This window comes from Aphelocoma coerulescens, chromosome 1A (genome assembly GCF_041296385.1).
Source record: "Aphelocoma coerulescens isolate FSJ_1873_10779 chromosome 1A, UR_Acoe_1.0, whole genome shotgun sequence".
In the NCBI taxonomy this organism is placed as follows: Eukaryota; Metazoa; Chordata; class Aves; order Passeriformes; family Corvidae; genus Aphelocoma; species Aphelocoma coerulescens.
The window spans coordinates 29,620,399-29,636,854 of NC_091014.1; the positions used below are offsets into that span (position 1 = coordinate 29,620,399).

The 16,456-nt window shown below is 40.7% G+C and overlaps 1 long non-coding RNA gene across 1 annotated transcript; it reads left to right on the plus strand.

Annotated features, from left to right (window-relative positions):
• Nucleotides 1-8,998: 8,998 nt before the first annotated feature.
• LOC138099953 (uncharacterized) lies at nucleotides 8,999-12,722 on the plus strand. Its single transcript, XR_011146780.1, has 3 exons — nucleotides 8,999-9,103; nucleotides 9,700-9,777; nucleotides 11,127-12,722. It is a non-coding gene; the product is annotated as an uncharacterized lncRNA (long non-coding RNA).
• The last annotated feature ends 3,734 nt before the right edge of the window (nucleotides 12,723-16,456 follow it).

A 16,456-nucleotide genomic window follows, 5' to 3' on the forward strand; every position in this document is an offset into this window, starting at 1 on the left:
ACAATGTTTGATTTTCTTGCAGCACTACGACACTGTTCACCTGTGCTTGGGAATCATCTCGGGTAACCCACAGATCCTTTCCTACAGTACACTGGTTTTCTTCAGATGGATTCTCCACTCGTCCACTCTACTTTGAAGTAACACCTGTCCTCTGTCAGCCTAACTCACTGCCATCTAGGCCATCTTTGAATTTAGTAAGTGTGATGGGTCTTTGCACATATTGTGCCCCTGGCCTCCCACCCCTTTTCTCCATCTCTGATGGCCAATGTGGTTTGTCCAAAGATGCAAACATCAGGTGGGTATTGCAGGAAGAACTGTCTAGGAGATCACATAATTAACATTCTCCAGAGATGGGAGAGGAAGTGTTTGCCATTTACTTTGGAGCACATCGGCCTACATAAGGGTATAAAATCCTGCTGGAGACTGGGCCAAGGGGGCAAACTGATCTCCTAAGGTTACAGGCAGCTTCACTGTGGACTGCTCCCTCCACACACATCCCAGTGGGGACTCCTGCAGGGTGTGTTCAGCCCAAAGATAGAAAACACTCCCTCTTGTATGCATGAATGAAAAGCACCAAGGTCCAGTCAAACAGGGAGATAAAATCCTGAAGTAGCTACACAGATGCTTTTTTGCTTTGTAATTATGAATTCTACAAGGCCAAAGACTGTGAACCTGTATGTTTCTACCAGCTTATATTATAACCCTTTAGACCAGCTTATATTATAACCCTTTAGACATAAACTGTTGACCAAATCTGAGACTAAGTGGACTGAGCCACACCTAGAAGTTTAGAAAGCAAGGGGGTCTCACTGAAGCTCATCATTAAACAGGAAAGACCACAACCTGAGTGCACTATAATCCATTTAATAGATGATAGAGTTGCTATTTACATGCTTCACTGGCAATATTTAGATACTGTATTAGCAATAAATCTAATCACAATCATCCACATAATCACTGTGTCCTATTTCTCATGTCTGGCCAAGAGCCTTCTCTCCACTATTCTGCCACTGTAAGCCATGAAGTATTCTCTATCGCACCTCTCAACAATGCAAATATTAACATCATGCCAGGGCAGGCCCTTGTCACATCTCTCAGACACCTTCCCATTTTGACTCCGAGTCACTGCTAATTACCCTGAGTATTCTTTTCCCACTGCTTTTGTAGGCAGGCAACAGCATTTTTATCTAAATCATCTTCCCCAATTTTCTCAGCATCTATCATGAGGAAACTTAAAAAACTCCTAGTATTTGATATCAGCTGCCTTTTATCTTTCCTCAAGGTAGGTTAAGCTGCTGTATGAGGAGGCTAGACCAGTCTGTTACAATTTGGTCTTGACATATCTGCAGAGAAGCAGACAGGTAGGTTAACAAAAGGACCTAAGTGCCACCTAACTGTCATTTCAGATATCTATTGTAACGTACAAACTCATAGCTTCTCATAACTTAAATTCCCTGGATTTTATGTTTCTTCTAGGAAGTGTGTATTTTCTCAAATACAGCCTGCACCCCAGTAACATTTAGTTCCTAAATTCCAGTAGGATTAAGAGTCTCAGAAGCTTTGTGGAAAATAAATGAAGATGTAATGGGAGAGATATGAAGAAGAAGAAATGATGTCATTCATCCAGGATAGAGACCTTCAAGTTCTGCTTGCCATTCAGAACAGTTTCTGTATTTTCCATTAGAATGTCACTGGATGAAAAAACCACAAAACGGATGGATAATAGGCTGAATTTAAATTTTTCTTTCCAAACTACCCTTGTAACAGAGGAATTGTGTGCATTGCAGTGTAATGATGCAGCTTGTTGCAATTAGTCACAAAAATGTTAGGAACTAGAGAGGCATTAATTGTCAACTGTAATTGTTGGGGGTGTTTGCCCCAGGAGGTGTTGTATCTGCTAAGCACAAAAGGCACCAAACCACCAAGAAACAAATCCTAACTTCACTGGAGCATTTTATTACCTCTCCCTTTACTTTTTTACTTTTGTGTCTTTTTAGAAGAAAAATACCTTGCTTAAAAAAACATGAGTGAAAAAAGTATAATCTTTTGAAGTAGAAGTTTCTGGTCGAGTTTAAAGATTAGCCTTTTATTAGAAGATCTCAACTACTGAGCAACCAATTTGCATCAGTCCCATGAGAATTCTTTATAAAGTTTGTCATGTATTTCTGAGAAGATTAAAGACTTTTTGGAGCTCAAAAAGAAAAGATTTTATTGGATGAAAATTAGGACATAGTCCTTTTCATTATTTTCTTCCCGATGAAAATTGTTCCAAATCCATTTGTACACAGGAACATGCATACACGCCTGCATCTACCTTGATATCATCTGTCTCTATCTCTCTCTATCATCTATCTATATCTTTAACTGTATGCATACGCAGTCAAGACAACATGAACAAACAGATTTCAGATATGGATGGAGATTTCAGGGTTGTAGCCTTGTCATTAGCACTAGCAGGTATGTGACAGATTTCTAAGTCCCTCATGTTGTAGCTGTAGGGCTACAGCATGCTTTTCAGCATCTACATTGTCACATAAGAGCTTGTCATGGCATTCATGCCCAATCTTATCAAGACCCAAGGAAAGAAAGGCTGTAGCACAACTTCTGAACCTGATGTAGCTGAGGTTAGGCTACCTAAGACAGGATATTAAGAAAACAAAAATACAGAGAAAATGTGATATTTAAGCAGGGCTGCTCTGCTAATGAAATAAGAATTAAAACAAAGTAAAGATGATGGTAGTCTTTGGTGAGGTATTTTGATGCTGCTCCAGTACATCATTTTGATACACCTTATCTCCTGTACTGGTGATCATCAGGCAAATGTGCTGGCAAGCAGTAAACTTGGCTGCATCTTTACCACTGCTCTGATATTGTGGTTGTTTCGTTTTAGACATTTGAATGGTAAGATCTTCTCAGAGGAGCTTTGAAAGCACTGCAGCACTCCAGCCTCAACATAGATATGCCCCTAGTCCCCAGCTGAAGACAACGGCAGTAACAAAGAAGCCACCCACTATTGATCTTGATGGCAACTAACAGCAGAGATAACAGTGGACACACAATTTTTAGCAGTAATCTTTCTTCCATTTCCTCTCATGATCAGGCAGGGCTGTATCAGCTTCTGTGGCTTGTCCTGTCAGGCAGATTTCAGATACGATTTAGGAAAAGAAAGTTAAATCACACATTAGTAATAAGCAATGACTGGCAAGTAAATATAAATGTACTAAAAGTCCAAGGCATCTGCCACACCCTAGGAGAAACATCCAATACTAATGCTAAGTATATAATACACAAGTATCTACTGTGACTGAGAGTATGCCATCAGAAATGCTCCTTCTAAAAGAGCTTCTTAAAATATCATCAAAGAATAGTTCAATACTGTTCAGAAAACTGGAGCATGCTGTAGCCTCTACAGATATGCTGAACACTACTGCACAGAAATTCCTCTTCTTTGAAGTAAATTAATTCTTTTTTTTTGTATGTCTGATGAATATTTCATTTTTAAAAGCAAATAAAAAGTGACAAAGAAATATGCTTTATGTATTTCCCTCACAAAATGATGCTAAAAGAACACAAAAATCCAGAGGCCGAAGTAAAGCTTATGTTTGCATTATTACTGAGGTTTGAATAAAGTGGCTTTCTTGGAAATCTGTGTATTTTCTTGTGAAAGCCTTACACTGCATGATTTCAATAGCAGAAAGTGCTTAAAAGAAGTTATCAAGACAGGAGAACTAAGCTCCATATCTTTCACAGTCTATATGTTACTGTGCAAGCCACTTCAGTCATTTTTATTTTCAAAGACAGACAATGTGTTCTTTATTCTCCATTCAACCAGCTTGAAGCGCCAGTCTCAGCCCTAATTTTAGGTAATCTTATCTGCCTTCTCCCTTGCCTATAAAGAATATGGAAAATACTTAGCATTTCTGAAAAAAAACAAGGTATCCAGTTGCTGAGATATTTGCAGTATATTTAGTAATTTCCACTTGTCATTTTTTATCTTAGATGCATATACTGAAATGATGATACCAAAATCTTGTCATACTTGTATTTTCGGAAGGAAAGTTTTGAAGACAGGAACCTTGGAGAACATTGGGAACTGCACTCATAGTCACAATGAGAAAAGAAGAGGAAATTTTACTTAGCACCGCTTAGCTGTAAATTATGCCTAAATCAGTTGATTGTTTTGAACATAAGGAAGTATTACAGAGATGTTGTATCACATATATTCACTTTTTATAGTGAATGAGACAGGAATTCTTAGAAGAAAACCCACTAAGCCCTTGCAAAACTCTAATGCAGGTTGAGAAAACTAAGGTAACACAATACCTCTTAAATTTAAAGACATGCAACAGCAGTAAGTTCTAGTACTCTCTTTGCATAGTGTTCATGCAGATTTTCACATATACTTAAAGAAAACTGAAAAATCTTCTCTATATATGAAACTGTCAGTAAACTGCAGAATTTTGTGTTCATGACCTGATGGTCTCTCACCTGGGCTAAATGACTAACTGTGGGCATCAATAGCAATCAATAGAATCAATGTCACAGGTGAGAAATGGCCAATACAAGGCCATGCAATCTACTTTCTAAAAACATGTTTTGGTTTCCTCCTCTTTTTTGCTATGATGAGAAGGCTGTGTCTATGCATCTGGCTATATGCATCCATGCAATATGGACTAGACTGGTGAGAGATTGTACTTTTGGTTCTGGAGAGAATCTGGGCAATTTCTGCTTCTCTAAAGTTGCACTTGAGTCGCCTGTGCTGTGGTACAAACTCAATATCCTGGTAATAGCTCATACAGAAAAGAATTTCAAGGAAAAGTCAAGTATTTTCATTTGTGGGGTTAGATTCATGGGAAAGTTGAGATCTGCCTTTTGAGAGGAAAATCTCATTTTATATTCACCCAACCCATGACACAATGTGACTGCTTCTTAAACAAACTCCAAGGCAACTTAGAGCAACCTAATGTCCAAAGTTGGAGTGGTATCCAGAGCATATGGTACCAGTCAGTGATCAACAGAGTGTAAATATATTATCATGTCATCCTCTTAATTTCTCTCCTGCTACAGTTTTTTGTCAGATATTAATATTTTTGTTTGTACAAAAAAACCTGTCTCAGCTCTAAGCTACTTTTTTTGCCAGACCTCAAATTCTTAATCCCTTCTGAGGAGGGATAGAGGGACAGTATTCCCATTGCAAGAATGGTTGAAAAAGTTGTTTCTCATTAAAAATGGTTGAAAAAGTTGTTTCTTATTAAAATATCCTTTAGCATCCTCAAAAATGTCTGAATCATTTTCCAGAAACATTTGATTCATGAAAGAGATCAAGCATAGGAAATAACAGCCTCAATGATTAAACTTCAAGCTATTGAGAATAGACTCATATGATACAGAATCTAATTTCAACCTTAAGTCTTGTCGTATGCTCTATTTTAAGCTCTATAATTAAAATTACCTTGGAATTCAAAAACAGTGGTGTTCAGCTCAGTTAAGTCTGGCTTTAAAACTTCTTTGCATTTGAAAATATTTAATGTCATGGGAAATATTTTGCATCATTTGGGAGCAATGAAAAGGAACTTGCATGTGTCAATTTCATGGATGATAGGCTTGGGTATAGCCAGAGTTCAAATTATCTCTGCAAATATACATCTGGAATTCAAATAACCATGGATTTTAAAATGGATTGTTAGCATTGTTAGACTTTTTTCAGCAGCATAAGCTGCAGTGAGATTCTTCAAAGGAATACTCTTAATCTATTTTAATGCATTACCCTCAACCAGGTAAGACTCCATCGCCACAGAGTTGAAGGGGAAATTAATTGTTTTTTGTAAAATTTGCAGTTGGAACATGATATTCATTCTTTGCTTTTAGTAGTATCTCAAGGCAGCATTGGAGTATGGAGTAACATATGGTCATTTCTGTATGCTTACAAGAAAAGCCATTTTTCAAATAAACAGCCATTACCAAAACAATAGGGGCTTCTAATCTCATTAATCCTCTAAAAGATTGCTGGGACTGGGTAGGGATATATAAAGCTCATGCTGGCCTCTGTCTCCATTTTATTACAATAACAGAAAGCTCTTGTCCCTGCTTCATATTCCCTACCCCCCCTTCCTCCCACGGTGGATGCTGTGAGTATTGTGAAAATATGAAGTGAGGTCAGTGGTTGCTGTTCCTCCACAAGTGCTGCAGGCTGCAGCTATTTCTATTTCATCCTTATGTTTGGATCCCAAATGACTTGTGACTCTTTCTAGGGAGCAAATTCCTCACAGGAATCAAGTACCCAGGGATGTAGGTATGTGTATGAACTAAAATATACATTGATCATAGGGAGAGTGTTACAGAATAATGACCAGCTGATGATTAAAAATGCACAGTGTGCTGAAAGCACTCTGTTTGTGCTTTTTGCATGTCTTCTGTTCCTGTTTTGCTTTATTGACTCCCTGACTCTAGTAAAGGATATTTGAATCAAGCAAAGGGAGAGACAGAGATGTTCTGTGCAGAGCAGAGACACCCACTGGTATATTTAAGTAAAAAATTACCCTGCCTCAAAACATGTAAGACAGCCATCTTAACTTCTGGCAATGAAATCAGAAACTGAAATTACTGAATATTAGGGAGGAACACCCTTTAGAGAGTATTGTAAGTGTTAAATGCACAGTGGCAGTACATAACAGCCCATGCTGTACATCAAAGCAGGCCAGCATTTCCTTCAGCAAACCATCCTAGAGCTGACTTTGTGGTTTAGAGCTTCTAGCAGCAAAATGCAGCCTAAGGCAACTGAATGCCATTCAGAGCAGTTGTAAGACTGCTCTAAATGCTGGCAAGGGCTGAAACAGTTTTATAGTCCTCACCACAAGAAAGCAGTTAAGGTCAGTCTAAAAACTGATGTCCATGTGAGATTCAAAGCTCACTAATACTTCAAATGCCTTCTGTTTCATGACTATATACTGTGCCAATATGCATAATCTAGCCTGTTTACTTTAATATGCTGTTCAGTCATTATTTCCCATTTTTTTCTGCACCTTTGCTACCAACCAATTTTCTCCCTGGCATGTAATCTCTGTCCCTGCTGCTTTGAGAGCACACCAATGGTGACAGCTCTTTTCCTCTTCTGAATGTTTGTGTACACATACAATGATCAGTATTGGATTAAGACACAGGAATTAAAGACCCAAGTCTAAATATCCAACTCTGGAATGATTAAATGAAAATCTATTGGGTTGGAGTTTTATATGAACTATCTTTTTTATCCTTGAACAACAAGCTTCTGACCCATATGGTTGTGAGAGTATGAGCTCACTGAACTTGGCATAACTGTACTTGGTGCAATCAGCAAACAGAAAAGCCATAAAGTCAGTGCTATCTTGTGTTTTAGAGTTCACATCCTTTCAGATACGTGAGAACTACCCAAGATGACAGCTAGAAGTGAAGCAGTCCTCACCTCCTTACTTCAAGCGGCTGGGGAAAAAAAATGACTTCAGATGTCCCTCTACTGCAGAAATCTGATTTTTCTTAAGGGGGAATGTATGTTGCTTTGGTGTTACTCCCAACATAAGGATTGATCGCGAAGCAACAAGGGGCCTCAGTAAGAGGGCCTTGGACTAGATGAAGTTTTTCACTCTCTGGTTGTTACTGTCATGCAGGTGGTGCAACCTAGTCAAGTGTTATTTCTGCTGTGCCTGCTCGGAACTGTGTCTTATCTGCCACTCTCTGTAAATGTAACATGTCATGGGGTTGCAGCCCCTGCTACCATCAAAAATTGTGTTTAATATATAGGGTGAACTCTATCAAAATTTTGCATGTTTTATGTTCCATCCCTCATGAGTCCTTCCTGCAACAGTCATCAGAAATTTGGCAGCTCGTGACTCTTCAGTGGATTGTATCTCCACTTCTCTGGACCTGTTTACTTTCCAGCCTCATATTTGTCTTTTTTTTTTTTTTTTTTCCTTACGGGAGTTTTGATTTCTACAATTTATAATGTGGAAAATACCATAAGACTTGGGCTCAAGGGACAAGTAGAGGCTTTAGAAATAAGTATCTAGTCTTTGTTGTTGAAAAAGAATTAAGAATTGCAGTCCTATATGGAAGATGCAAAGTTCAGAAAATAAATTGAGGCTGAAGACAAATCGTGTCACTTCAAAATCATTCTCATCGTTTGTTAGGAAGGTGTTAATTGAAAGTTTGAACGTGGCATTGCCGAGCACATCCCTCGGGGGTCCTGAGCATCACGACTGCACCCTTGAGGTCTATCCCGTTTCCCAGCTCTTTTTTGATGCAGTCCGTGGATGCCGGCGCAGTTGAGAGCCACGCTCGGGGGTAGAGGCAGCACCTTAACTTGGGCTCCACCCGCGCTTTGGGCATGTGCAGCGCGCACGGCTGTGCCCGTGTCAGTCCGTGCCCGTGTGTCTGTGACTACGCGTGAGTGTGTCTGTGACAGCGGCAGCCCGTGCCGCACAAGCTCCCTGGACAGCGCGGGGTGCTCTTCCATCTGCAGTCATGTGTCACAGCCAGCGGGACGGGCGCGGATGGAGGGATGCCGAGCACCCTCCGCCTCCAGCCCTGCTCACCTCCGCCCCTCCCGCTCTGCAGAGGCCCCTCTCATCCCGCCCCCCGCCCACCTCAGCCAGGGCTGCCGGCCGGTGCGCGCCTCCGCCTCACGGCACTCCTCACCCCGCTTTCACCCCACTGCTTCCGTCACAGCTCTCCTCCCGCTCCTCGGGATCAGGGGACACGAGCACCTATTCCGGCTCGCTCGCTCCCCCGCTCTCCCCTCACCTCTCCCGCTCTCCCTCACCGCCCCGCTCGCGCGCGCTCCCACGCGCTCGCGCGCGCACGAGTGACATCACCCCCGTCCAATCAGCCGTCGCCGCTCCCCGAGCCCCGCTCGGCCCCGCTCGGCCCCGGCGGCCCCGCGCGCGGCCGGGGCGGGGGCGCGCGGGCGGCTGTCAGCCCAGCCGAGCCGGCCGAGGACGCGCCGAGCCGAGCCAGCCGTGCCGTCCGGGCAAGGGGTGGGCCGGGCAGGGCCGTCCCAGACGCGCCCGGTGCGCAGCGGAGGTGGGGACGGCGCGGGGTGACAGCCCGGCCGTGCGGCGGCACTGCGCAGGTAGGGCACGGCTCGGTCGGCAGCGGACGCGGCGGGCGCCCCCCGCCCGCGCAGCGCAGCGGGGTCCCGCGTTAGAGCGGCAGCGACAGAGCGGCGCGCGGCCACCGGCACCGCGCGGTCCCGGGGAGGGGGCGCCGCCCCGGGTGGGTCCCCTGAGCGGCGGGAGTCACAACTTTGCCGGTGCGGCAGGGGGAACCCGGGGAGCTGGGGCAGGTGCGGGGCGACGGGGCAGCCCCGAGCCCCGCCACGGCCCACGGTGGAACCCGTTCCTTTGCGGCGGCCGGGCGCGGCGGCCCTTACCAGGCACGGGAAGCGGGGCGGGCTGGGGGAAGCCTCCCCTTCCCAGGGCGCCTGTCCGCTGGGTACGGGATTACTCGGCATCCAGGGCTGCCGAAAGTGGGCCGCCTGCCCCGGGTAATCCCCCGGCGGGTGCTGTCCCCGCCGATCGTGGGCTCGGCGGGGGGGATGCGGGCTGGCGAGGGACCGGGATGCTGCCGCAGGGGAAGCCTCGTGCGCGGTTTCCTCTCCGTTTCCTACGGCGCACGTATAGATTTTGGCAGCGTGTGTAAAAACGCGTCCGTACCGTGGTCTTCCAGCGCATCATTTCAGCACCATGGTCTGCATGCCGGAGCAGCCGCAGCCTTGCGCCGTACGCTGATTCATCTGCCTTTTGGGTGTGTGTTTACTGGTGACGGGCAAAAAAGGGTGTTGTTTTTTTTTCACTGCACCTTCTTGCAGTAAAAATAATAGCGTTTCACTTAGTTTTCCCCTTGTAAAATGTTAATTTCGCCTTTTTTTAGTGCCTCGTTTCCGTAAATGTCAGTAATTCGGAGCGGCTGTAGTAACCTGCTGGTCAGGGCAGAAATGCCATTGCTGAGCTCCGCTAAAGGCACCTGGAAGGGCTGAGTCTGCCCGAGGGTGCCGCGCCTGAGCTGCACCTCGGTGAGCGGCTCTTTAGGAATTGCATCTGCTCTATGAAGAGCTGTTTAATTCTGTTTATGAAACCTTCGGAAGATTATCTATGCAGTTAATCAACTATGCTCCATTTAGTAATGAAAGTAAACTGTGACCTCTGAGCTGCAAATGTTTTCGAGTTATATTCTAGCATAGTCATAGTTATATAACAATATTATAACGCAGTTATATTAAACCACATGCAACATTTAAGGATTTGTTAACGTTTCAAAAATAAGCCATTATGTAATTATTAGGCTGTACAACTAAGGGAAAAATACGCCTTTAAAATGCAGCCACCTGTGCAGAGGTGGCTGTATCAAAGACAGTATTAACAAATATGTTAGTGTCACTCTTTTGCATAGACTTACTTGTAAACCGGTAAAAATAGTGAACACAGGCCTTGAAATTGCATAAGACAGGGGAAAGCTTTCTGAAATAACTTGAAGTTATAAAAATTCTCAGTGTTTTTCATCTACCGCTACTAACTTCTAAATGTCCTTGCAGTGCAAGTACTGTACAGATCTCTGTGAAAGGATGATCTTTGGCCCATGTTGTATAAATGATAATGGACCACAATTTCATTAATAAGAACTCACCTTGAAAACTGTTGGTAGTTATGAACCTTTTGTTTGGTCGTTTATATTCAAATGTGTGTTATCAGCATCTGTTGCTTAGTTTTTCTTTAGTGATAGTTGTCATTATAAAAAAAAAAATCTTTTCCACCTCTAAATTTTGCAAAAGTAAAAATAACCTAAACAAAACACTTCTGGCCTTGTCCGTATTTGTATTATCCACAATGCTGTTCTAAACCAACAAGAGATTTCCAGTTTTACTTCTGAGAGGTGCTAAAAAGTAATGCAGCCTCAACAAGCTTCATGGTTATGCAAGAACCCTCTTGATTTCACAGAATTTTAAATTGAGTATCTTAAACCCCTTCTGTAGACAAATTCCATATTATTAAGCTTATGGAACAAAGAGGTTTTAAGTGCCTTTTTGAGTATGTACTTCTGATCCAGTCTTAATGACATGATCACATACTATCTTTTTTTTTTTTTTTTTTCCACAGGAGCCTTGTCTTTCACTGCATGGGATAGATTGAGCTCACTTAAGAGAATTCAGTATTTTTCATTGATCGTTGTGTGAGCCCATGATTTATTTATTCCATGTTACCCAGCTCTGCTTTGAAGACAGAACTGATAACATCTGTATGAGCTTTGCTAAAGGGCTTATCATTATGTGATCAGAATGCCCTACAAAGTATTACTAGTTCATCAAGCACTACCAAAGATGAGACAAGACTTCTACAGATGGTTAACAGAGGCACAAAGAGGGCTAGGTGAAAAGTATTCACTCATTTTTGGTGCCCAATTTGAAACTTCTACAATTCTTGTAAATATGTTACTCAAGTTACACCTGCTACTGCTTTTTGTAACAGTCCTGACTGCTCCACGTTTGTGAGTGTATCTGTAGAGTGAATGGGGAAAAAGAGGAATTTACAGTTAAACTATAGAAATTTTTAGGTTAAATGGTTTGCTGCATGATAGTAAGGGGAATGAGGGGAAACTACAACAGAGGGAACTTTAGTCATTAAAGCCTTTGTGGCATATTACAGAGCCCCTGTCCTGTTTTTTTTCTGCAAGCCCAGTTCTTCAGTAGATAAAACAAGAGTCCTGTCCATGTTAAGTTCTGTATCATCTTCTGTGGCAAGGCAACTTTGAATAAGAAGCACATGTTTATTTAAATATTATTAAAAAAAACACACTCAAGGGAAGTGAAATGATGGTTGCACAGACAACAGTTTGTCATTTTACACCTTTTGAGTGCTTGATTTAGTAACCTTGTGTTGTTTGTGAAGTAGAATATGCATACATGTCCCATACACTTCCTTCAAACCTAGAAAATTAAAGGAATTAAAAAAAAAACAAACCGAAACCAAGCCAACAAACCAAGAAAATGCAGAAAAAATTTGATTTTCCAAGTAAATTCCTTATTGTCTTACTGTATTGGACCTACAGTGGTTACAAAGAGAATTGCTAAAGTTTAATCCTTTGCAAAAAACTCCTGAACTTCTACAATCATGAGTGATAGCATTGTAAAAATGCAGTCCCTTTTATGTACTACAGTGGTAAAACAGAATGGCATAACTTGTAGTGCATTTGCTCAGGTAGTGGAAAAGTGGTGGAAGACTGAAGTCCTTTCTACTGTAGGCTTTAGAATGTGTGGTGGTGCATGAGGGCTCTTGCTAGACTTCTGCAAGTACAGTCCTTTTCACTTCATCATTTATGTGTATCCTAATCACAGTGTCTTTATCGTCCTGTAGCCAATCTCAGTCTTAGTTTTTTAGGTGTTCCTAGGCTTGAACATTCCAAAGTTTCGTTTCTTTTCTCAGCCAGTCCTGTCCCCTTCCTTTTTTCCTGTCAGCTTTCCTTTTTACTTTTCTTTATTCCTTGGAGCTTCCTCATCCTGATTTGCTATGTCAGCCCAGTCTAGTCTCCTTTCCTCAGTCTCCAGTCGCTTTTTCTGTGCTTTTAGCAGACACTGGTCTCAGTTTTTATTCCTCTTCAGAGACTGTAAGGTGGCTTTTGTTCTACACTGAAACAACATGGTACTTTCTTCTTAGAAGTTCATGGTCTTTGTTACATTGTCAGAGATAAATGAAAGAGCGTAGCATTAATCTGAAGCTTGTCTATGCTGATGGCTTCAAGCCATAGTCACAAACATTTTTTGAAGAAAAATTCTTGTGGTTTTCCTGCATTGTTCCTTTTAAAAATTCAAATCTTGAACAAAATTTTTGGTGTGGCATGTAAGTATATGTTTTATATGCACTGTGAAAAAAAAAGGACAGACAGGACACTTTGACAAATTGTAAGTAGTTGTAAACATTAGAAATACCGAGCAACCTCAATAGTCCTAATTATGCAGAGAAATCAGCAATTCTGACTGTAGCATATCCTGTATTTTTGCTTAGCTAAGTTTTGTGGGGTTCTGTGCTGGCAAATAAAATAACTGATGATTTGGGTTTTTTTGGATTCATACTAATTTTTTTCATTTTATGTCAAGCTTTTATTACAGCCTCTTGAGACAAATACTTAGAAAAGGATGATGTATGCCTCTCACCAAATTGAGATCTGGATAAAACTGGTGGTGTTACCACTGCACCATAGTGGTTTTGTTTACGTAAGATCGTCTTTTGGATGTGGTAAAATGGTATTTGCAATAACTTAGTAGCTCTTGTGTCTGAAATAAAGGCATGGTTGAGCTATGGTTGGCACTTCAGACTGAATAATTAATGTGATACAGTATGTTAAAAGGAAGAAATATAAATATACATATTTGACAAGTTCTTTGCTTTTATTTATGTAATGCTTTCATAATTGACACATAGTGGACAGATTATATGTTGTTCCTATGCAAATAAGTTAGCTTGGAGCATAGAGATCAGGATTTAGTCATGAGATGATCTTTTTATAGCTTTATTGGAAACATCCTCTTTTACCATAGACAATTCAATTTTCTCCAGTTCAGCAAGAGTTGAACACGAGCATTACTATTAGTTATTCCTAGTCAAGCTACTACTGAGAGTTGTTAGACAGTTGAATTTACTGCTGTATTAGATTCAGCATGAAATTGATTTTCTTTTCCATAAAATATGAGTAATGCACTTCAGCTTACCAACTGCTAAATTGAATTTGTTTGTAAAACTCAAGTGTTGCAAGACATGGATCATTGATGGAATTATTGGGATCAATAAAAGAACTATACAAGCAATAAGCCTGCAAGCAAAAGGCCTGTGTGAGAAAGACTCTCCATGAGAAAATTATTGTGTGAGAAAAGGCCTGAGAAACAAAGAGAGAGTTTTGAAAAAGTATAGCTGTGGAGATAAGACCCGGAGGGAGGAGGGTGAACTCTGAATTATTTTAATCATAACATAACTAGTAGAAGCTTGCCAATGTAGTCTAATTAGGTAGAAGCAGAAATGTGCTTTGATAGGTTTAAGCCACTTAAGAGTTAACAAGCTGGTATACTATAGAAGTGCCTCTGGATTGCTAATAAACGGAGTTTTGCCCTTATCAACCATATTGGCTGGTCTGCAATTCCTCTGCCCGCCGTAGTCCCTGGGCTCTCTTCTTTTTACAGTTCCAACAATCAAGGAGAGATGTTTATATATTCATTCAAGCATTGGAACGGGTTACTCAGAAAAGTTGTTCAGTTTCTCTCCTTGAAAGTTTTCAGGACAGAAAAAATAAAGCCCCCAGTAACCTGACCAAATGTCTCAGCTTTCAGCAGGAGGTTGGGCTGGAAACCTCCCTTACAATATGAATCCTTAAAATATGACATCCCTTATTCTGACATCTCTTATAGCATAAAATATCCTATGAGGTTATTCTGTAATCTCAGGGGAAAACGTCAATATACAGTCTGAACAGTACTTTCTGAAAGGGAGAAGAAGATAGCTGTGCCAACAGACAAAATATTCAGTGGGTGAATGAAATAATGTTACAGACTGAATTCCCTTTTTAGTTTTTATTGGTAATGGTATTTAAATGCACTACTAGATTTGTTAGGCTTGATGTTTTATTATAGGTCTGTTTTCAGGGAGATAATAGCAGGATGCAGTAGCTTCATCAGTTAACATTACGTTGGAATAAGTTGTAGTTCTTCAGATTCACTGGAAAAAAGAATCGGGTCTATTAATACAACTGTTTTTTATGAAAATTTCTTTTTCATACAAAATCTCATACTCAAAATCTGAATGTAAATATTTGAAACAAACACTGATGCTGCTAAGTGGAACAGGCTGTTCATGTTGTCTCAATGTTGTTCCTAGTTACGGCGCTAATCTTTCTGGGAATGATCAGTGCTTACTGAATGGGGAGATAACTAGGTGCCTTGTCTTAAGCAAAGGGATGGGACAACAGAAGAGTGACTGGTTCTAACACATCCGCATCAGTGAGATGGGAAATTTTGGGTTTTCTACAACCAGGAGAGAAATCCATGTAATTCTAAATTTTTGTGTACTGTAAAAACACTGATTTTTTTTTTTTTTTTAGTGCCTACTTATAATTCAAGCAATATGTTATGCAGTGATGAATATGTAACTTTTTGAAAGCTGTCTTGATTTATGAATACCATAAATTAACCTTTCACATATAGTTTTGATTTCACTATGTCTTTTATTGAGGCTTTTCGTGTTTACGATTCATCAGAGCTTAGGAGAAATAAACCAATTTATTTTTTCTTTCTTCTGTGAGAAAAGAGAAGCAGTCATATACCTCAAATATTTCTTAATGAAGACTTCCTTCTAGATATCTGTATTTCCGACTAGAATGCTTTCTCTGAAACTTGGAATAAAGCTGACTTTGTTTTGATAAACGCAAACGGTTGTCCTGCCAACTACTCACTGATGAGGCCTTAAATAAAATTGAAAATAGATTAAATGTGTTTATGTTGTAGAGCAAAACTGTATTTTCCTTTACCAAGTATTATTAGTAAACTTGCAGAAGTGCCTAGAAGGATAACGCACCTGTTGATGAGGCTTGCTGTTTGTAGAAGTGGGAACTCAGCTCTTACTAGCAGTACTTTAGAGAAAGCTTTGTATTTTTTCACTATGATCAGTTTTGAGCAAAGCCAAAAGAAAATATTTAAGATAGATGAGAAAGAGCAGCTAGAAATAATACATTTTTTGTTTTCTGAATGTCTTCTTCTGAAGAATAAGGTCATCTCCCTTTTATACTATTGCCAGAAGCCCAGCTCCCCTTTCATCAGCAGTCTACAGTTTACTTCTTTTATAAAAATGAACTTTGGAATATTGAACAGTTTCCACTCAGATTTTCATTATAAAGGAGCTCCCAGGGAGACCAGCTGCTGTTGAAATAGATCTTGGGAAGCCCGGCATTCTGAAACGCTCCTTTTTTCGCCTTCTTGGTGTCACTTCCTGAACTCTCTTTGCTCTGTATTTTTATTATACCTTTTCCTTCCGACTTTTTCTGACCCTACAATTTTTCAGAAGTTTTTAACATGTTTTGAAGAAGTATCCAGTTCTGCCGCTTAGACTAGGTGTAGCCATGATATCTGTGAAAAATGCATAAACAGGCCATCACAATGGCAGAATTAGTCTACAAGTTGACTGTAATAGGTTGTTTTGGAAATTAAGGTGAAAGTTCAGCATTTACTATGCTTTAATAATTATGTATGATTTTGGTTTTGATGGCTTTAATTTCTTTCTTGGCATAATTACTCTGCAGCTATTGTAGAACAAACAAAACCTGAACAAAACCAAAACAAAACCATTGAAGGATAGCTGTTGGAATGGTTCCAATGCTGACTTCCATTCTAAACATCTGAGGTGATACTTACACTTTGTTGTTTAACCATCTTCTGTTTAAGTTTTGCATT